The 23,111-nt window shown below is 42.8% G+C and overlaps 1 long non-coding RNA gene across 1 annotated transcript; it reads left to right on the top strand.

The window, feature by feature from the left end:
• Positions 1-245: 245 nt before the first annotated feature.
• On the top strand, positions 246-9,299 carry LOC130869123 (uncharacterized). Its single transcript, XR_009056629.1, has 3 exons — positions 246-328; positions 559-651; positions 9,217-9,299. It is a non-coding gene; the product is annotated as an uncharacterized LOC130869123 (long non-coding RNA).
• The last annotated feature ends 13,812 nt before the right edge of the window (positions 9,300-23,111 follow it).

Raw genomic sequence — 23,111 nt, 5'->3', positions numbered from 1 at the left:
CACTCAGGAGGGTCTTCAGGGACAGGACGCGGCTCCTCGTTCGCCCTTGGACCTCGCCAATAAAAGGCCTCCCTCTCTACAGGCCAGGCCCCCCAAAAACCTACTTGATTTAACTGAGCGGGCCAGTGGTCTGCCGCTTCTGTCCGCGCGGGCTGAGGATCCGCTGCTGCCGTCCGCCGCGGGCCGGGGCTCCGCCGCTGCTGCAGTCCGCCGCGGGCCCGGGCTCCTTCAACACCGCGGAGCCTCGACCTCTCCCCAGCCGCCTTAAAGAGCTGCCGCCTATCGTCGGTCACCGCCTAAGCGTGAAGCTGCTCGGACTTGGCTGCCGGTGAGCCTGGGGAGCCGACCGGTGAGGGCTCAACTTAGTTGAGGGAAGTCTGGGCCTGAGGAGCGGTCGCGCGCAATGGCCTCTCTGCCTCGGTTGCCTGCGGCCACGCGCGAGATACAGGACCCGGGTCAGGCGAGAGTGGTGGACCTTCTCCCTAGCATCCGTGGCCAGGGGTGGGTGGCGCGGGCACTGATCCCAGCCTCCATGTATCCGCCTTCTCCTGCGACCAGCTGCAGTGGCTCCTGCTGGGACTTTCCTCTGAAGGACAGGTGCTCGGCGTGGACATCGCAGGAAAGAGCTCCCTGGTACAGTGCATCAGTCAGGTAAGCACTGCGTGCCCTGGCAGTCTTAGGGCATTTTCCCACGCTTTCTCTGGGGGAGGGGGTGTTACCAGTGCTCAGAAAACTGCATTCAGATCCTCAGCTGGGGCCCTAGTGCATACCCAGCTAGTCACTGCTTTTGGTAACTAGAACTCGCGAGATGTATGAAACGATGCAGAAAACCCTGTTTTCTTCTAGTTGAGAAACTGTCTACCCCCATTCCCACCCCATCTTACCTCTGAAAGATTGGGTCACATTAAGTTTCTAGACTCTACTGCGAATTCAGGAATTCACAATGAAAATTGGATTTTAGTATTCGGTCTTTGCTTTTCTACTCTATAATTAAGCTATTTTGAGAGTTCATTGTCAAAGTGATGTATCTTTTTATGCTTACTACCGTCACTCCCTTATCATCCCCATTTATCTCCAGAAGTTGCTCATTCATGTTTTTAAACCATTCCATTTTCCGGGTCTGGAGAAGTGCTCCAGCATTTGTAAGGTCATTGTCTGTAGAGGCGTTCCCTTGAGCTGGGATGACTCTGAGATAAATCGGTGTCATTTTGTATACCTTCATTTCTTGGGGATTTACAGACTGCATTAAGCACGTGTCTTCTTAAGTTTTGGGTGCATTCATTCCCCTGCATTTGGTTGACTGGAGTTATACTGTGATGATGATTCTGTTTTAATTCCCGAAGTGGAACTAGCTTAATTATCCTATCATTCATATTGGAACACAATGGTCATGTCATTTCATGTTAATTTCAGTTGCATCTCTTTGGCATCTGTTAAAGTTTTCTTTGAAAAATACTGCAAATGATATTTTGATTTTTTTCTTTTCTTTTTTTTATTTTTTCATTCAAAAATTTCCACTTCCTCCCCTCCTCCCATTCCCCTCCCACTCCCCCACTCACCCTCCTCTTTCCCCCTGCAGTCCTAAGAGAGGGCAGGGTACCCTGCCCTGTGGGAGGTCCAAGGCCCTCCCCCCTCCATCCAGGCTTAGGAAGATGTGTATCCAAATAGACTAGGGTCCTAAAAAGCCAGTACATACAGTAGAAACAAGTCCCAGTGTCATTATCAATGGCTTCTCAGTCCGCCCCCGTTGTGAGCCACATTCAGAGAGTCCGGTTTTTTCATATGCTCGTTCAGTCCCAGTCCAGCTGGATTTGGTGAGCTCCCATTAGATCAGGCACACTGTCTCAGTGGGTAGACCAACCCCTCGTGGTCTTGACTTCCTTGCTTATCTTCTCCCTCTTTCTGCTCTTCAACTGGACCTTTGGAGCTCAGTCCAGTGCTCTGAATTGGGTATCTGTCTCTATCTCCATCCATTATCTGAAAAAGGTTCTATGGTGATATTTGAGATATTCATCAGTGTGACTATGGGACAAGGCCAGTTCAGGCACCCTCTCCTGTGCTGCCCAAGAAATGAGCTGGGGCATCCCCATGGACACCTGGGATCCCCTCTAGAGCCAAGTCTCTTGCCAACACTAAAATGGCTCCCTTAATGAAGATATCTTCTATGCTCCTATATCCGCCCTTCCTCCATCTCCACCCTCCCACTCCCCCAAGCTCTCCCCAATCCTTCCCTTATCCCTTCTCTCTCCCCCTCTCCCCTTTTCCCCACTCCACCCTCACTCCCACCCCAGGCTCCCAACTTTTGCCGGGAAATCTGTCTGCTTCCAATTTCCAGGAGGATCTATATATGTTTTTCTTTGGGTTCACCTTATTATTTGGCTTCTCTAGGCTTGTGAACTATAGGCTAAATGTCCTTTGTTTATGGCTAGAGTCCACTAATGAGTGAGTACATACCATATTCATATTTTTGTGTCTAGGTTATTTCACTCAGTAAAGTGTTTTCTGTTTCCATCCATTTGCATGCAAAATTCAAGATGTCATTGTTTTTTTTTTTTTTTTTTACCACTGAGTAGTACTCTAATGCATATATATTCCATACTTTCTTTATCCATTCTTCCATTGAGGGACATCTAGGTTGTTTCCAGGTTCTGGCTATTACAAATAAAGCTGCTATGAACATAGTTGAACAAATGCTTTTGAAGTATGATTGGGCATCTCTTGGGTATATTCCCAAAGAGTGGTATTGCTGGATCTTGAGGTAAGTTGATCGAAATTTCCTGAGCAACTGCCAGACTGATTTCCAAAGTGGTTGCACAAGTTTGCATTCCCATCAGCAATGGATAAGTATACCCCTTACTCCACATTCTCTCCAGCATAGGCTGTCATTGGTGTTTTTGATTTTAGCCATGCTGACAGGTGTAAGACGGTATCTCAAAGTTGTTTTGACTTGCATTTCCCTGATCGCTAAGAAGTTTGAACATGACCTTAAGTGTCTTTTGGCCATTTGAACTTCGTCTGCTGAGAATTCTCTGTTCAGTTCAGTACCCCATTTTTTAATTGGATTAATTAGAGTTTTGATGTCCAGTTTCTTGAGTTCTTTATGTATTTTGGAGATCAGACCTTTGTCAGATGTGGGGTTGGTGAAGATCTTCTCCCATTCAGAAGGATGCCTTTTTGTCTCCAATGACAGTGGTTTTTTTTTTTTTTTTGCATTAAAGAAGCTTCTCAGTGTCAGGAGTTCCCATTTAGTCAATGTTGCTCTTGTTGTCTGTGCTAGTAGGGTTATATGGAGGAATTGGTCTCCTGTGCCCATGTGTTGCAGTCTACTTCCCAGTTTCTCTTCTATCAGGTTCAGTGTGGTCAGATTCATATTGAGGTCTTTAATCCGTTTGGACTTGAGTTTTGCACATGGTGATAGATATGAATCTATTTTCATTCTTCTACAGGTTGACATCCAGTTATGCCAGCACCATTTGTTGAAGATGCTTTCTTCATTTCTTCCATTGTATAATTTTAGTTCCTTTGTCGAAAATCAGGTGTTCATAGGTTTGTGGGTTAATATCTGGGTCTTCGATTCAATTCCATTGTCTGCATCTCTGTTTTTATGCCAATACCAAGCTGTTTTCACTACTTTAGCTCTGTAATAGAGTTTGAAGTCAGCGATGGTAATGCCTCCAGAAATACCTTTATTGTACAGGAATGGTTTGGCTATCCTGGGTTTTTTGTTCTTCCATATAAAGTTGATTATTGTTCTCTCAAGGTCTGTGAGGAATTTTGTTGGGATTTTGATGGGGATTGAGTTGAATTTATAGATTGCCTTTGGTAGAACTGCTGTTTTTACTATGTTGATCCTACCCATTCAAGAGCATGGGAGATCCTTCCATTTTCTGGTATGCTCTTGAATTTCTTTCTTCAAAGCCTTAAAGTTCTTGTCAAATACATCTTTCACTTCCTTGGTTAGTGTAACCCCAGTATACTTTATGCTATTTGTGGCTATAGTGAAAGGTGAAGTTTCTCTGATTTCCCTCTCTGCTTCTCTATCCTTTGTGTATAGGAAGGCTATTGATTTTTTTTTTTTGAGTTGATCTTGTATCCTGACACATCACTGAAGGTATTTTTCAGATGTAGAAGTTCTTTGGTAGAGTTTTTGGGGTCACTGATGTATACTATCTTATCATCTGCAAGTAACAAAAGTTTGACTTCTTTTCCAAATCGAATCCCCTTAATCCCCTTATTGCTATTGCTAGAACTTCAAACACTATATTGCAGAGATATGGTGAGAGTGGACAGCCTTGTCTTGTTCCTGATTTTAGTGGAATGGCTTTGAGTTTCTCTCCATTTAATTTGATATTAGCTGTTGGCTTGCTTTATATTGCTTTTATTATATTTAGATGTGATCCTTGTATCCCTAACCTCTGCAAGATCTTTATTGTAAAGGGGTGTTGAAGTTTGTCAAATGCTTTTTCAGCTTCTAATGAAATAATCATTTAGTTTTTTTTTCCTTCAGTTTATTTATATGATGGATTACATTGATAGATTTTTGTATGTTGAACCAGCCCTGCATCTCTGGGATGAAGCCTACTTGATCATAATGGATAATTTTTGATGTGTTTTTGGATTCAGTTTGCCAGTATTTTATTGAGAATTTTCGCATCAGTGTTTCTGAGAGAGATCGGTCTGTAATTCTCTTTCTTGGTTGAGTCTTTGTGTGGTTTTGGTATCAGGGTAATGTGAGACACCATAAGGAGCATGGGTATCAACTCTTCTTGGAAGTTCTGGTAAAATTCTCTATTGTAACCATCTGGTCCTGGGCTTTTTTTGGTAGGGAGGTTTTTGATGGCAGCTTCTATTTCCTCATGACTTATAGGTCTATTTAAATTGTTCACCTGGTCTTGATTTAATTGTGGTATATGGTATTTATCTAAAAACAAGTCCATTTCTTTTACATTTTCCAACTTTGTAGCATATAAGCCTTTGTAGTAAGACCTAATTACTCTCTGAATTTCCTCAGTGTCTGTTGTTATGTCCCCCTTTTCATTTCTGATCTTGTTAATTTGCATGTTCTCTCTACCTTTTGATTAGTTTGATTAGGAACTTGTCAATCTTGTTGATTTTCTCAAAGAACCAGCTCTTTGTTTCATTGATTCTTTGGATTATTGTATGTGTTTCTATTTTGTTGATTTCAGCTCTCAGTTTGATTATTTCCAGTCTTCTACTCCTCCTGGGTGAGTCTGCTTCTTTTTTTTCTAGAGATTTCAGCTGTCCTGTTAAGTCTCTAATGTGGGCTTTCTCTGTTTTCTTTATGTGGGCACTTAGTGCTATGAATTTTCCCCTTAGCACTGCTTTCATAGTGTCCCATAGGTTTGGGTATGTTGTGACTTTTTTGTTGTTGTTGAATTCAAGGAAGACTTTAATTTCTTTCTTTATTTCTTCCCTGACCCAGGGGTGGTTCAGTAGTTGCCTGTTCAGTTTCCATGAGTTTGTAGGCTTTCTGGGGGTAGAATTGTTGTTAAATTCTAACTTTATTCCATGTTGATCTGATAAGACACAGGTGGTTACTATTTTTTTTTTTTTTGTATCTGTGGAGGTTTGTTTTGTTATCAAGTACGTGATCAATTTTCGAGAAGGTTCCATGAGATGCTGAGAAGAAGGTATATTCTTTCCTATTTGGGTGAAATGTTCTATCGATGTCTGTTAAGTCCACTTGATTCATTACCTCTGTTAGTTTTCTTATTTCTCTGTTAGGTTTCTGTCTAGTTGACCTGTCCATTGATAAGAGAGGAGTGTTGAAGTCTCCTACCATTAGTGTGTGAGATTTGATGTGTGCTTTGAGTTCTAGTAATGTTTCTTTTATATATGTAGGTACTTTTATATTAGGGGCATAGATATTCAGGATTGGGACTTCATCCTGATGAATTGTTCCTGTTATGAGTAAAAAGTGTCCCACTTCATTTCTTCTGATTGATTTTAGTTTGAAGTCAACTTTGTTAGAAATTAGTATGGCCACACTTGCTTGTTTCTTAGGTCCATTTGATTGAAAAACCTTTTCCCAACCCTTTACTCTGAGTAAATGTCTGTCTTTTTGGTGCAGGTGTTTCTTTTTTTTCTTTTTTTTTCTTTTTATTGTTTATTTATTTATTAAAGATTTCTGCCTTCTCCCCGCCACCACCTCCCATTTCCCTCCCCCTCCCCCATCAAGTCCCCCTCCCTCATCATCCCTAAGAGTAATCCGGGTTCCCTGCCCCGTGGGAAGTCCAAGGACCACCCACCTCCATCCAGGTCTAGTAAGGTGAGCATCCAAACTGCCTAGGCTCCCACAAAGCCAGTACGTGCAGTAGGATCAAAAACCCATTGCCATTGTTCTTGAGTTCTCAGTAGTCCTCATTGTCCATTATGTTCAGCAAGTCCGGTTTTATCCCATGCTTTTTCAGACCCAGGCCAGCTGGCCTTGGTGAGTTCGTGATAGAACATCCCCATTGTCTCAGTGTGTGGGTGCACCCCTCGCGGTCCTAAGTTCCTTGCTCGTGCTCTGTCTCCTGCTCATGATTTGGACCTTGAGATTTCAGTCCGGTGCTCCAATGTGGGTCTTTGTCTCTGTCTCCTTTCATCGCCTAAATGTTTTTCTTTGGGTTCACCTTCTTAATTAGCTTCTCTAGGACCACGCATAATAGGCTCAACGTCCCCTATTCATGGCTAGAAACCAAATATGAGTGAGTACATCCCATGTTCCTCTTTTTGGGTCTGGCTCACCTCGCTCAGGATAGTGTTTTCTATTTCTGTCCATTTGCCTGCAAAATTCAGGAAGTCATTGTTTTTTACTGCTGAGTAGTACTCTAATATGTATATATTCCATACTTTCTTCATCCATTCTTCCATTGAAGGGCATCTAGGTTGTTTTTCCAGGTTCTGGCTATTACAAACAATGCTGCTATGAACATAGTTGAGCATATACTTTTGTCGTATGATAGGGCATTTCTTGGATATATTCCCAAGAGTGGTATTAGGTTTCTGTCTGATTGACCTGTCCATTGGTTAGAGAGGTGTGTTGAAGTCTCCTACTACTAGTGTGTGTGGTTTGATGTCTGCCTTGAGTTTTAGTAATATTTCTTTTACATAAGTGGGTGCTTTTATATTAGGGGTGTAGATATTCAGGATTGAGACTTCATCCTGATGAATTGTTCCTGTTATGAGTATAAAGTGTCCATCTCGATCTCTTCTGATTGATTTTAGTTTGAAGTCCGTTTTGTTAGAAATTAGTATGGCCACACCTGCTTTTTTCTTAGGACCATTTGCTTGAAAAACCTTTTCCCATCCCTTTAGTCTGAGTAGATGCCTGTCTTTGTGGTTGAGATGTGTTTCTTGCAAACAGCAGAATGTTGGATCCTGTTTTCGTATCCAATCTTTTAGTCTGTGTCTTTTTATAGGTGAATTGAGACCATTAATATTAAGTGATATTAATGACCAGTGGTTTTTTACTCTGGTTATTCCTATTGTTTTTGGTAGTAGAGTTTGTGTGTCTCCCTTCTTTGCGTCGTGCTGGTGAAGGGTCACTAGATGCCTAAGTTATTGTAGGCAGTGTTGGCTATGTTGGATTCCTTGTGTTGTGATTTTCCTTCTATTACTTTCTGTAGGGCTGGATTTGTGGCTACGTATTGTTTAAATTTGTTCTTATCCTGGAATGTCTTGTTTTCTCCATTGATAGTGAACGATAGCTTGGCTGGGTATAGTAGTTTGGGTTTGCATCCATGGTCTCTTAGTTTCTGCAGTACCTCTATCCAGGACCTTCTGGCTTTCATGGTTTCCATAGAGAAGTCAGGTGTAAGTCTGATCGGTTTACCTTTATAAGTAACTTGCCCTTTTTCCTTTGCAGCTCTTAATATTCTTTCTTTAATCTGTATATTTTGTGTTTTGATTATAATATGGGGAGGGGATGTTTTTCTTTGATCCAGTCTGTTTGGTGTTCTGTATGCTTCTTGAATATTCAAAGGAATATCTTTCTTTATGTTGGGAAAGTTTTCTTCTATAATTTTGTGAAAAATATTTTCTGGACCTTTGAGTTGTGACTCTTCTCCTTCTTGTATCCCTATTATTCTTAGGTTTGGTCTTTTTATTGTGTCCCATATTTCCTGAATGTTTTGCGACGAAACCTTGTTGATTTTGCTGTTTTCTTTGATCAGTGCGTTTATTTTCTCTATGTTGTCTTCAGAATCTGAGATTCTTTCTTCCATCCTTTGTAGTCTGTTGATTATGCTTGTTTCTGTAGCCTCTGCTCGTTGACCTAGATTTTCTATATCCAACTGGTCCTCATTTTGTGTTTTCTTCCTTGCTTCAATTTCCGTTTTCAATTCTTGAAGTGTTTCCATTACCTGTTTGATCGTTTTTTTCTTGGTTTCCCAGGGCATCATTTACGTATTTACTCATTTCATCAAACTTTTTGTTATACTTCTCATCCATTTCTATAAGGGTGTTTTTTACATGTTGTTTCAGGGACTCTATTGCTTTCATAAAGTCAATTTTTTTCCACTTCTTCTTTGTTAGGGTGTTCAAGTCCTTGTGTTGTAAGATCATTGGGTTCTGGTGTTTCCATGTTGTTTTTCATATTGTTGGGTGAATTCTTGCCTTGGCGCCTGCCCATCTCCTCCTAACAATGCTATCTAATGGGTCTTTTAAGTCAAGAACAGGTTTCCCTGCTGACCAAGGGCCCCGCTTACAAAGTGCCCTTGCTCCGTTGTTTCCTGGCTCCTGCCATGGGGCAAGATCGCTCTCACCACTCAGAAGGATCTTCACCAGGACCAGGCTCCCCGTTTGCCCGGGACCTCATCCACAAAAGGCCTACCCCTTTGTAGGCCAGCCACCAAGACAGAGAAACTCCCACTGTCCTCTGCCCTGAGCTCCCGACCCAGTGCCCAAACAGGCTATACTGGGTGATCTGGCAGCCCCGCAGAAGGGAGGGGGAGTGGAAGAGGGCCCTGGGCACAAGCTGGGATGTGCCAGAAATAGAGAGGTCGCAGCAGAGGAGGAGCAGCCCCTGCAGAGGGTATCAGCCTTTGCAGGCCTACCAGGGGGGTGAAGGGGGTCTGAGAATGCTCCCGCTCCATTTCCTGTGTCCGGGCGCAGGCCCAGAACACTCTCCCCACTCAGGAGGGTCTTCAGGGACAGGACGCGGCTCCTCGTTCGCCCTTGGACCTCGCCAATAAAAGGCCTCCCTCTCTACAGGCCAGGCCCCCCAAAAACCTACTTGATTTAACTGAGCGGGCCAGTGGTCTGCCGCTTCTGTCCGCGCGGGCTGAGGATCCGCTGCTGCCTTCCGCCGCGGGCCGGGGCTCCGCCGCTGCTGCAGTCCGCCGCGGGCCCGGGCTCCTTCAACACCGCGGAGCCTCGACCTCTCCCCAGCCGCCTTAAAGAGCTGCCGCCTATCGTCGGTCACCGCCTAAGCGTGAAGCTGCTCGGACTTGGCTGCCGGTGAGCCTGGGGAGCCGACCGGTGAGGGCTCAACTTAGTTGAGGGAAGTCTGGGCCTGAGGAGCGGTCGCGCGCAATGGCCTCTCTGCCTCGGTTGCCTGCGGCCACGCGCGAGATACAGGACCCGGGTCAGGCGAGAGTGGTGGACCTTCTCCCTAGCATCCGTGGCCAGGGGTGGGTGGCGCGGGCACTGATCCCAGCCTCCATGTATCCGCCTTCTCCTGCGACCAGCTGCAGTGGCTCCTGCTGGGACTTTCCTCTGAAGGACAGGTGCTCGGCGTGGACATCGCAGGAAAGAGCTCCCTGGTACAGTGCATCAGTCAGGTAAGCACTGCGTGCCCTGGCAGTCTTAGGGCATTTTCCCACGCTTTCTCTGGGGGAGGGGGTGTTACCAGTGCTCAGAAAACTGCATTCAGATCCTCAGCTGGGGCCCTAGTGCATACCCAGCTAGTCACTGCTTTTGGTAACTAGAACTCGCGAGATGTATGAAACGATGCAGAAAACCCTGTTTTCTTCTAGTTGAGAAACTGTCTACCCCCATTCCCACCCCATCTTACCTCTGAAAGATTGGGTCACATTAAGTTTCTAGACTCTACTGCGAATTCAGGAATTCACAATGAAAATTGGATTTTAGTATTCGGTCTTTGCTTTTCTACTCTATAATTAAGCTATTTTGAGAGTTCATTGTCAAAGTGATGTATCTTTTTATGCTTACTACCGTCACTCCCTTATCATCCCCATTTATCTCCAGAAGTTGCTCATTCATGTTTTTAAACCATTCCATTTTCCGGGTCTGGAGAAGTGCTCCAGCATTTGTAAGGTCATTGTCTGTAGAGGCGTTCCCTTGAGCTGGGATGACTCTGAGATAAATCGGTGTCATTTTGTATACCTTCATTTCTTGGGGATTTACAGACTGCATTAAGCACGTGTCTTCTTAAGTTTTGGGTGCATTCATTCCCCTGCATTTGGTTGACTGGAGTTATACTGTGATGATGATTCTGTTTTAATTCCCGAAGTGGAACTAGCTTAATTATCCTATCATTCATATTGGAACACAATGGTCATGTCATTTCATGTTAATTTCAGTTGCATCTCTTTGGCATCTGTTAAAGTTTTCTTTGAAAAATACTGCAAATGATATTTTGATTTTTTTCTTTTCTTTTTTTTATTTTTTCATTCAAAAATTTCCACTTCCTCCCCTCCTCCCATTCCCCTCCCACTCCCCCACTCACCCTCCTCTTTCCCCCTGCAGTCCTAAGAGAGGGCAGGGTACCCTGCCCTGTGGGAGGTCCAAGGCCCTCCCCCCTCCATCCAGGCTTAGGAAGATGTGTATCCAAATAGACTAGGGTCCTAAAAAGCCAGTACATACAGTAGAAACAAGTCCCAGTGTCATTATCAATGGCTTCTCAGTCCGCCCCCGTTGTGAGCCACATTCAGAGAGTCCGGTTTTTTCATATGCTCGTTCAGTCCCAGTCCAGCTGGATTTGGTGAGCTCCCATTAGATCAGGCACACTGTCTCAGTGGGTAGACCAACCCCTCGTGGTCTTGACTTCCTTGCTTATCTTCTCCCTCTTTCTGCTCTTCAACTGGACCTTTGGAGCTCAGTCCAGTGCTCTGAATTGGGTATCTGTCTCTATCTCCATCCATTATCTGAAAAAGGTTCTATGGTGATATTTGAGATATTCATCAGTGTGACTATGGGACAAGGCCAGTTCAGGCACCCTCTCCTGTGCTGCCCAAGAAATGAGCTGGGGCATCCCCATGGACACCTGGGATCCCCTCTAGAGCCAAGTCTCTTGCCAACACTAAAATGGCTCCCTTAATGAAGATATCTTCTATGCTCCTATATCCGCCCTTCCTCCATCTCCACCCTCCCACTCCCCCAAGCTCTCCCCAATCCTTCCCTTATCCCTTCTCTCTCCCCCTCTCCCCTTTTCCCCACTCCACCCTCACTCCCACCCCAGGCTCCCAACTTTTGCCGGGAAATCTGTCTGCTTCCAATTTCCAGGAGGATCTATATATGTTTTTCTTTGGGTTCACCTTATTATTTGGCTTCTCTAGGCTTGTGAACTATAGGCTAAATGTCCTTTGTTTATGGCTAGAGTCCACTAATGAGTGAGTACATACCATATTCATATTTTTGTGTCTAGGTTATTTCACTCAGTAAAGTGTTTTCTGTTTCCATCCATTTGCATGCAAAATTCAAGATGTCATTGTTTTTTTTTTTTTTTTTTACCACTGAGTAGTACTCTAATGCATATATATTCCATACTTTCTTTATCCATTCTTCCATTGAGGGACATCTAGGTTGTTTCCAGGTTCTGGCTATTACAAATAAAGCTGCTATGAACATAGTTGAACAAATGCTTTTGAAGTATGATTGGGCATCTCTTGGGTATATTCCCAAAGAGTGGTATTGCTGGATCTTGAGGTAAGTTGATCGAAATTTCCTGAGCAACTGCCAGACTGATTTCCAAAGTGGTTGCACAAGTTTGCATTCCCATCAGCAATGGATAAGTATACCCCTTACTCCACATTCTCTCCAGCATAGGCTGTCATTGGTGTTTTTGATTTTAGCCATGCTGACAGGTGTAAGACGGTATCTCAAAGTTGTTTTGACTTGCATTTCCCTGATCGCTAAGAAGTTTGAACATGACCTTAAGTGTCTTTTGGCCATTTGAACTTCGTCTGCTGAGAATTCTCTGTTCAGTTCAGTACCCCATTTTTTAATTGGATTAATTAGAGTTTTGATGTCCAGTTTCTTGAGTTCTTTATGTATTTTGGAGATCAGACCTTTGTCAGATGTGGGGTTGGTGAAGATCTTCTCCCATTCAGAAGGATGCCTTTTTGTCTCCAATGACAGTGGTTTTTTTTTTTTTTTTGCATTAAAGAAGCTTCTCAGTGTCAGGAGTTCCCATTTAGTCAATGTTGCTCTTGTTGTCTGTGCTAGTGGGGTTATATGGAGGAATTGGTCTCCTGTGCCCATGTGTTGCAGTCTACTTCCCAGTTTCTCTTCTATCAGGTTCAGTGTGGTCAGATTCATATTGAGGTCTTTAATCCGTTTGGACTTGAGTTTTGCACATGGTGATAGATATGAATCTATTTTCATTCTTCTACAGGTTGACATCCAGTTATGCCAGCACCATTTGTTGAAGATGCTTTCTTCATTTCTTCCATTGTATAATTTTAGTTCCTTTGTCGAAAATCAGGTGTTCATAGGTTTGTGGGTTAATATCTGGGTCTTCGATTCAATTCCATTGTCTGCATCTCTGTTTTTATGCCAATACCAAGCTGTTTTCACTACTTTAGCTCTGTAATAGAGTTTGAAGTCAGCGATGGTAATGCCTCCAGAAATACCTTTATTGTACAGGAATGGTTTGGCTATCCTGGGTTTTTTGTTCTTCCATATAAAGTTGATTATTGTTCTCTCAAGGTCTGTGAGGAATTTTGTTGGGATTTTGATGGGGATTGAGTTGAATTTATAGATTGCCTTTGGTAGAACTGCTGTTTTTACTATGTTGATCCTACCCATTCAAGAGCATGGGAGATCCTTCCATTTTCTGGTATGCTCTTGAATTTCTTTCTTCAAAGCCTTAAAGTTCTTGTCAAATACATCTTTCACTTCCTTGGTTAGTGTAACCCCAGTATACTTTATGCTATTTGTGGCTATAGTGAAAGGTGAAGTTTCTCTGATTTCCCTCTCTGCTTCTCTATCCTTTGTGTATAGGAAGGCTATTGATTTTTTTTTTTGAGTTGATCTTGTATCCTGACACATCACTGAAGGTATTTTTCAGATGTAGAAGTTCTTTGGTAGAGTTTTTGGGGTCACTGATGTATACTATCTTATCATCTGCAAGTAACAAAAGTTTGACTTCTTTTCCAAATCGAATCCCCTTAATCCCCTTATTGCTATTGCTAGAACTTCAAACACTATATTGCAGAGATATGGTGAGAGTGGACAGCCTTGTCTTGTTCCTGATTTTAGTGGAATGGCTTTGAGTTTCTCTCCATTTAATTTGATATTAGCTGTTGGCTTGCTTTATATTGCTTTTATTATATTTAGATGTGATCCTTGTATCCCTAACCTCTCCAAGATCTTTATTGTAAAGGGGTGTTGAAGTTTGTCAAATGCTTTTTCAGCTTCTAATGAAATAATCATTTAGTTTTTTTTTCCTTCAGTTTATTTATATGATGGATTACATTGATAGATTTTTGTATGTTGAACCAGCCCTGCATCTCTGGGATGAAGCCTACTTGATCATAATGGATAATTTTTGATGTGTTTTTGGATTCAGTTTGCCAGTATTTTATTGAGAATTTTCGCATCAGTGTTTCTGAGAGAGATCGGTCTGTAATTCTCTTTCTTGGTTGAGTCTTTGTGTGGTTTTGGTATCAGGGTAATGTGAGACACCATAAGGAGCATGGGTATCAACTCTTCTTGGAAGTTCTGGTAAAATTCTCTATTGTAACCATCTGGTCCTGGGCTTTTTTTGGTAGGGAGGTTTTTGATGGCAGCTTCTATTTCCTCATGACTTATAGGTCTATTTAAATTGTTCACCTGGTCTTGATTTAATTGTGGTATATGGTATTTATCTAAAAACAAGTCCATTTCTTTTACATTTTCCAACTTTGTAGCATATAAGCCTTTGTAGTAAGACCTAATTACTCTCTGAATTTCCTCAGTGTCTGTTGTTATGTCCCCCTTTTCATTTCTGATCTTGTTAATTTGCATGTTCTCTCTACCTTTTGATTAGTTTGATTAGGAACTTGTCAATCTTGTTGATTTTCTCAAAGAACCAGCTCTTTGTTTCATTGATTCTTTGGATTATTGTATGTGTTTCTATTTTGTTGATTTCAGCTCTCAGTTTGATTATTTCCAGTCTTCTACTCCTCCTGGGTGAGTCTGCTTCTTTTTTTTCTAGAGATTTCAGCTGTCCTGTTAAGTCTCTAATGTGGGCTTTCTCTGTTTTCTTTATGTGGGCACTTAGTGCTATGAATTTTCCCCTTAGCACTGCTTTCATAGTGTCCCATAGGTTTGGGTATGTTGTGACTTTTTTGTTGTTGTTGAATTCAAGGAAGACTTTAATTTCTTTCTTTATTTCTTCCCTGACCCAGGGGTGGTTCAGTAGTTGCCTGTTCAGTTTCCATGAGTTTGTAGGCTTTCTGGGGGTAGAATTGTTGTTAAATTCTAACTTTATTCCATGTTGATCTGATAAGACACAGGTGGTTACTATTTTTTTTTTTTTTGTATCTGTGGAGGTTTGTTTTGTTATCAAGTACGTGATCAATTTTCGAGAAGGTTCCATGAGATGCTGAGAAGAAGGTATATTCTTTCCTATTTGGGTGAAATGTTCTATCGATGTCTGTTAAGTCCACTTGATTCATTACCTCTGTTAGTTTTCTTATTTCTCTGTTAGGTTTCTGTCTAGTTGACCTGTCCATTGATAAGAGAGTAGTGTTGAAGTCTCCTACCATTAGTGTGTGAGATTTGATGTGTGCTTTGAGTTCTAGTAATGTTTCTTTTATATATGTAGGTACTTTTATATTAGGGGCATAGATATTCAGGATTGGGACTTCATCCTGATGAATTGTTCCTGTTATGAGTAAAAAGTGTCCCACTTCATTTCTTCTGATTGATTTTAGTTTGAAGTCAACTTTGTTAGAAATTAGTATGGCCACACTTGCTTGTTTCTTAGGTCCATTTGATTGAAAAACCTTTTCCCAACCCTTTACTCTGAGTAAATGTCTGTCTTTTTGGTGCAGGTGTTTCTTTTTTTTCTTTTTTTTTCTTTTTATTGTTTATTTATTTATTAAAGATTTCTGCCTTCTCCCCGCCACCACCTCCCATTTCCCTCCCCCTCCCCCATCAAGTCCCCCTCCCTCATCATCCCTAAGAGTAATCCGGGTTCCCTGCCCCGTGGGAAGTCCAAGGACCACCCACCTCCATCCAGGTCTAGTAAGGTGAGCATCCAAACTGCCTAGGCTCCCACAAAGCCAGTACGTGCAGTAGGATCAAAAACCCATTGCCATTGTTCTTGAGTTCTCAGTAGTCCTCATTGTCCATTATGTTCAGCAAGTCCGGTTTTATCCCATGCTTTTTCAGACCCAGGCCAGCTGGCCTTGGTGAGTTCGTGATAGAACATCCCCATTGTCTCAGTGTGTGGGTGCACCCCTCGCGGTCCTATGTTCCTTGCTCGTGCTCTGTCTCCTGCTCATGATTTGGACCTTGAGATTTCAGTCCGGTGCTCCAATGTGGGTCTTTGTCTCTGTCTCCTTTCATCGCCTAAATGTTTTTCTTTGGGTTCACCTTCTTAATTAGCTTCTCTAGGACCACGCATAATAGGCTCAACGTCCCCTATTCATGGCTAGAAACCAAATATGAGTGAGTACATCCCATGTTCCTCTTTTTGGGTCTGGCTCACCTCGCTCAGGATAGTGTTTTCTATTTCTGTCCATTTGCCTGCAAAATTCAGGAAGTCATTGTTTTTTACTGCTGAGTAGTACTCTAATATGTATATATTCCATACTTTCTTCATCCATTCTTCCATTGAAGGGCATCTAGGTTGTTTTTCCAGGTTCTGGCTATTACAAACAATGCTGCTATGAACATAGTTGAGCATATACTTTTGTCGTATGATAGGGCATTTCTTGGATATATTCCCAAGAGTGGTATTAGGTTTCTGTCTGATTGACCTGTCCATTGGTTAGAGAGGTGTGTTGAAGTCTCCTACTACTAGTGTGTGTGGTTTGATGTCTGCCTTGAGTTTTAGTAATATTTCTTTTACATAAGTGGGTGCTTTTATATTAGGGGTGTAGATATTCAGGATTGAGACTTCATCCTGATGAATTGTTCCTGTTATGAGTATAAAGTGTCCATCTCGATCTCTTCTGATTGATTTTAGTTTGAAGTCCGTTTTGTTAGAAATTAGTATGGCCACACCTGCTTTTTTCTTAGGACCATTTGCTTGAAAAACCTTTTCCCATCCCTTTAGTCTGAGTAGATGCCTGTCTTTGTGGTTGAGATGTGTTTCTTGCAAACAGCAGAATGTTGGATCCTGTTTTCGTATCCAATCTTTTAGTCTGTGTCTTTTTATAGGTGAATTGAGACCATTAATATTAAGTGATATTAATGACCAGTGGTTTTTTACTCTGGTTATTCCTATTGTTTTTGGTAGTAGAGTTTGTGTGTCTCCCTTCTTTGCGTCGTGCTGGTGAAGGGTCACTAGATGCCTAAGTTATTGTAGGCAGTGTTGGCTATGTTGGATTCCTTGTGTTGTGATTTTCCTTCTATTACTTTCTGTAGGGCTGGATTTGTGGCTACGTATTGTTTAAATTTGTTCTTATCCTGGAATGTCTTGTTTTCTCCATTGATAGTGAACGATAGCTTGGCTGGGTATAGTAGTTTGGGTTTGCATCCATGGTCTCTTAGTTTCTGCAGTACCTCTATCCAGGACCTTCTGGCTTTCATGGTTTCCATAGAGAAGTCAGGTGTAAGTCTGATCGGTTTACCTTTATAAGTAACTTGCCCTTTTTCCTTTGCAGCTCTTAATATTCTTTCTTTAATCTGTATATTTTGTGTTTTGATTATAATATGGGGAGGGGATGTTTTTCTTTGATCCAGTCTGTTTGGTGTTCTGTATGCTTCTTGAATATTCAAAGGAATATCTTTCTTTATGTTGGGAAAGTTTTCTTCTATAATTTTGTGAAAAATATTTTCTGGACCTTTGAGTTGTGACTCTTCTCCTTCTTGTATCCCTATTATTCTTAGGTTTGGTCTTTTTATTGTGTCCCATATTTCCTGAATGTTTTGCGACGAAACCTTGTTGGTTTTGCTGTTTTCTTTGATCAGTGCGTTTATTTTCTCTATGTTGTCTTCAGAATCTGAGATTCTTTCTTCCATCCTTTGTAGTCTGTTGATTATGCTTGTTTCTGTAGCCTCTGCTCGTTGACCTAGATTTTCTATATCCAACTGGTCCTCATTTTGTGTTTTCTTCCTTGCTTCAATTTCCGTTTTCAATTCTTGAACTGTTTCCATTACCTGTTTGATCGTTTTTTTCTTGGTTTCCCAGGGCATCATTTACGTATTTACTCATTTCATCAAACTTTTTGTTATACTTCTCATCCATTTCTATAAGGGTGTTTTTTACATGTTGTTTCAGGGACTCTATTGCTTTCATAAAGTCAATTTTTTTCCACTTCTTCTTTGTTAGGGTGTTCAAGTCCTTGTGTTGTAAGATCATTGGGTTCTGGTGTTTCCATGTTGTTTTTCATATTGTTGGGTGAATTCTTGCCTTGGCGCCTGCCCATCTCCTCCTAACAATGCTATCTAATGGGTCTTTTAAGTCAAGAACAGGTTTCCCTGCTGACCAAGGGCCCCGCTTACAAAGTGCCCTTGCTCCGTTGTTTCCTGGCTCCTGCCATGGGGCAAGATCGCTCTCACCACTCAGAAGGATCTTCAGGACCAGGACCAGGCTCCCCGTTTGCCCGGGACCTCATCCACAAAAGGCCTACCCCTTTGTAGGCCAGCCACCAAGACAGAGAAACTCCCACTGTCCTCTGCCCTGAGCTCCCGACCCAGTGCCCAAACAGGCTATACTGGGTGATCTGGCAGCCCCGCAGAAGGGAGGGGGAGTGGAAGAGGGCCCTGGGCACAAGCTGGGATGTGCCAGAAATAGAGAGGTCGCAGCAGAGGAGGAGCAGCCCCTGCAGAGGGTATCAGCCTTTGCAGGCCTACCAGGGGGGTGAAGGGGGTCTGAGAATGCTCCCGCTCCATTTCCTGTGTCCGGGCGCAGGCCCAGAACACTCTCCCCACTCAGGAGGGTCTTCAGGGACAGGACGCGGCTCCTCGTTCGCCCTTGGACCTCGCCAATAAAAGGCCTCCCTCTCTACAGGCCAGGCCCCCCAAAAACCTACTTGATTTAACTGAGCGGGCCAGTGGTCTGCCGCTTCTGTCCGCGCGGGCTGAGGATCCGCTGCTGCCTTCCGCCGCGGGCCGGGGCTCCGCCGCTGCTGCAGTCCGCCGCGGGCCCGGGCTCCTTCAACACCGCGGAGCCTCGACCTCTCCCCAGCCGCCTTAAAGAGCTGCCGCCTATCGTCGGTCACCGCCTAAGCGTGAAGCTGCTCGGACTTGGCTGCCGGTGAGCCTGGGGAGCCGACCGGTGAGGGCTCAACTTAGTTGAGGGAAGTCTGGGCCTGAGGAGCGGTCGCGCGCAATGGCCTCTCTGCCTCGGTTGCCTGCGGCCACGCGCGAGATACAGGACCCGGGTCAGGCGAGAGTGGTGGACCTTCTCCCTAGCATCCGTGGCCAGGGGTGGGTGGCGCGGGCACTGATCCCAGCCTCCATGTATCCGCCTTCTCCTGCGACCAGCTGCAGTGGCTCCTGCTGGGACTTTCCTCTGAAGGACAGGTGCTCGGCGTGGACATCGCAGGAAAGAGCTCCCTGGTACAGTGCATCAGTCAGGTAAGCACTGCGTGCCCTGGCAGTCTTAGGGCATTTTCCCACGCTTTCTCTGGGGGAGGGGGTGTTACCAGTGCTCAGAAAACTGCATTCAGATCCTCAGCTGGGGCCCTAGTGCATACCCAGCTAGTCACTGCTTTTGGTAACTAGAACTCGCGAGATGTATGAAACGATGCAGAAAACCCTGTTTTCTTCTAGTTGAGAAACTGTCTACCCCCATTCCCACCCCATCTTACCTCTGAAAGATTGGGTCACATTAAGTTTCTAGACTCTACTGCGAATTCAGGAATTCACAATGAAAATTGGATTTTAGTATTCGGTCTTTGCTTTTCTACTCTATAATTAAGCTATTTTGAGAGTTCATTGTCAAAGTGATGTATCTTTTTATGCTTACTACCGTCACTCCCTTATCATCCCCATTTATCTCCAGAAGTTGCTCATTCATGTTTTTAAACCATTCCATTTTCCGGGTCTGGAGAAGTGCTCCAGCATTTGTAAGGTCATTGTCTGTAGAGGCGTTCCCTTGAGCTGGGATGACTCTGAGATAAATCGGTGTCATTTTGTATACCTTCATTTCTTGGGGATTTACAGACTGCATTAAGCACGTGTCTTCTTAAGTTTTGGGTGCATTCATTCCCCTGCATTTGGTTGACTGGAGTTATACTGTGATGATGATTCTGTTTTAATTCCCGAAGTGGAACTAGCTTAATTATCCTATCATTCATATTGGAACACAATGGTCATGTCATTTCATGTTAATTTCAGTTGCATCTCTTTGGCATCTGTTAAAGTTTTCTTTGAAAAATACTGCAAATGATATTTTGATTTTTTTCTTTTCTTTTTTTTATTTTTTCATTCAAAAATTTCCACTTCCTCCCCTCCTCCCATTCCCCTCCCACTCCCCCACTCACCCTCCTCTTTCCCCCTGCAGTCCTAAGAGAGGGCAGGGTACCCTGCCCTGTGGGAGGTCCAAGGCCCTCCCCCCTCCATCCAGGCTTAGGAAGATGTGTATCCAAATAGACTAGGGTCCTAAAAAGCCAGTACATACAGTAGAAACAAGTCCCAGTGTCATTATCAATGGCTTCTCAGTCCGCCCCCGTTGTGAGCCACATTCAGAGAGTCCGGTTTTTTCATATGCTCGTTCAGTCCCAGTCCAGCTGGATTTGGTGAGCTCCCATTAGATCAGGCACACTGTCTCAGTGGGTAGACCAACCCCTCGTGGTCTTGACTTCCTTGCTTATCTTCTCCCTCTTTCTGCTCTTCAACTGGACCTTTGGAGCTCAGTCCAGTGCTCTGAATTGGGTATCTGTCTCTATCTCCATCCATTATCTGAAAAAGGTTCTATGGTGATATTTGAGATATTCATCAGTGTGACTATGGGACAAGGCCAGTTCAGGCACCCTCTCCTGTGCTGCCCAAGAAATGAGCTGGGGCATCCCCATGGACACCTGGGATCCCCTCTAGAGCCAAGTCTCTTGCCAACACTAAAATGGCTCCCTTAATGAAGATATCTTCTATGCTCCTATATCCGCCCTTCCTCCATCTCCACCCTCCCACTCCCCCAAGCTCTCCCCAATCCTTCCCTTATCCCTTCTCTCTCCCCCTCTCCCCTTTTCCCCACTCCACCCTCACTCCCACCCCAGGCTCCCAACTTTTGCCGGGAAATCTGTCTGCTTCCAATTTCCAGGAGGATCTATATATGTTTTTCTTTGGGTTCACCTTATTATTTGGCTTCTCTAGGCTTGTGAACTATAGGCTAAATGTCCTTTGTTTATGGCTAGAGTCCACTAATGAGTGAGTACATACCATATTCATATTTTTGTGTCTAGGTTATTTCACTCAGTAAAGTGTTTTCTGTTTCCATCCATTTGCATGCAAAATTCAAGATGTCATTGTTTTTTTTTTTTTTTTTTACCACTGAGTAGTACTCTAATGCATATATATTCCATACTTTCTTTATCCATTCTTCCATTGAGGGACATCTAGGTTGTTTCCAGGTTCTGGCTATTACAAATAAAGCTGCTATGAACATAGTTGAACAAATGCTTTTGAAGTATGATTGGGCATCTCTTGGGTATATTCCCAAAGAGTGGTATTGCTGGATCTTGAGGTAAGTTGATCGAAATTTCCTGAGCAACTGCCAGACTGATTTCCAAAGTGGTTGCACAAGTTTGCATTCCCATCAGCAATGGATAAGTATACCCCTTACTCCACATTCTCTCCAGCATAGGCTGTCATTGGTGTTTTTGATTTTAGCCATGCTGACAGGTGTAAGACGGTATCTCAAAGTTGTTTTGACTTGCATTTCCCTGATCGCTAAGAAGTTTGAACATGACCTTAAGTGTCTTTTGGCCATTTGAACTTCGTCTGCTGAGAATTCTCTGTTCAGTTCAGTACCCCATTTTTTAATTGGATTAATTAGAGTTTTGATGTCCAGTTTCTTGAGTTCTTTATGTATTTTGGAGATCAGACCTTTGTCAGATGTGGGGTTGGTGAAGATCTTCTCCCATTCAGAAGGATGCCTTTTTGTCTCCAATGACAGTGGTTTTTTTTTTTTTTTTTGCATTAAAGAAGCTTCTCAGTGTCAGGAGTTCCCATTTAGTCAATGTTGCTCTTGTTGTCTGTGCTAGTAGGGTTATATGGAGGAATTGGTCTCCTGTGCCCATGTGTTGCAGTCTACTTCCCAGTTTCTCTTCTATCAGGTTCAGTGTGGTCAGATTCATATTGAGGTCTTTAATCCGTTTGGACTTGAGTTTTGCACATGGTGATAGATATGAATCTATTTTCATTCTTCTACAGGTTGACATCCAGTTATGCCAGCACCATTTGTTGAAGATGCTTTCTTCATTTCTTCCATTGTATAATTTTAGTTCCTTTGTCGAAAATCAGGTGTTCATAGGTTTGTGGGTTAATATCTGGGTCTTCGATTCAATTCCATTGTCTGCATCTCTGTTTTTATGCCAATACCAAGCTGTTTTCACTACTTTAGCTCTGTAATAGAGTTTGAAGTCAGCGATGGTAATGCCTCCAGAAATACCTTTATTGTACAGGAATGGTTTGGCTATCCTGGGTTTTTTGTTCTTCCATATAAAGTTGATTATTGTTCTCTCAAGGTCTGTGAGGAATTTTGTTGGGATTTTGATGGGGATTGAGTTGAATTTATAGATTGCCTTTGGTAGAACTGCTGTTTTTACTATGTTGATCCTACCCATTCAAGAGCATGGGAGATCCTTCCATTTTCTGGTATGCTCTTGAATTTCTTTCTTCAAAGCCTTAAAGTTCTTGTCAAATACATCTTTCACTTCCTTGGTTAGTGTAACCCCAGTATACTTTATGCTATTTGTGGCTATAGTGAAAGGTGAAGTTTCTCTGATTTCCCTCTCTGCTTCTCTATCCTTTGTGTATAGGAAGGCTATTGATTTTTTTTTTTTGAGTTGATCTTGTATCCTGACACATCACTGAAGGTATTTTTCAGATGTAGAAGTTCTTTGGTAGAGTTTTTGGGGTCACTGATGTATACTATCTTATCATCTGCAAGTAACAAAAGTTTGACTTCTTTTCCAAATCGAATCCCCTTAATCCCCTTATTGCTATTGCTAGAACTTCAAACACTATATTGCAGAGATATGGTGAGAGTGGACAGCCTTGTCTTGTTCCTGATTTTAGTGGAATGGCTTTGAGTTTCTCTCCATTTAATTTGATATTAGCTGTTGGCTTGCTTTATATTGCTTTTATTATATTTAGATGTGATCCTTGTATCCCTAACCTCTCCAAGATCTTTATTGTAAAGGGGTGTTGAAGTTTGTCAAATGCTTTTTCAGCTTCTAATGAAATAATCATTTAGTTTTTTTTTCCTTCAGTTTATTTATATGATGGATTACATTGATAGATTTTTGTATGTTGAACCAGCCCTGCATCTCTGGGATGAAGCCTACTTGATCATAATGGATAATTTTTGATGTGTTTTTGGATTCAGTTTGCCAGTATTTTATTGAGAATTTTCGCATCAGTGTTTCTGAGAGAGATCGGTCTGTAATTCTCTTTCTTGGTTGAGTCTTTGTGTGGTTTTGGTATCAGGGTAATGTGAGACACCATAAGGAGCATGGGTATCAACTCTTCTTGGAAGTTCTGGTAAAATTCTCTATTGTAACCATCTGGTCCTGGGCTTTTTTTGGTAGGGAGGTTTTTGATGG

This window comes from Chionomys nivalis, unplaced genomic scaffold (genome assembly GCF_950005125.1).
Source record: "Chionomys nivalis unplaced genomic scaffold, mChiNiv1.1 scaffold_133, whole genome shotgun sequence".
NCBI lineage: Eukaryota > Metazoa > Chordata > Mammalia > Rodentia > Cricetidae > Chionomys > Chionomys nivalis.
Note: the sequence above shows the minus strand (reverse complement) of the source record. Positions and strands in the feature narration are given on the sequence as shown.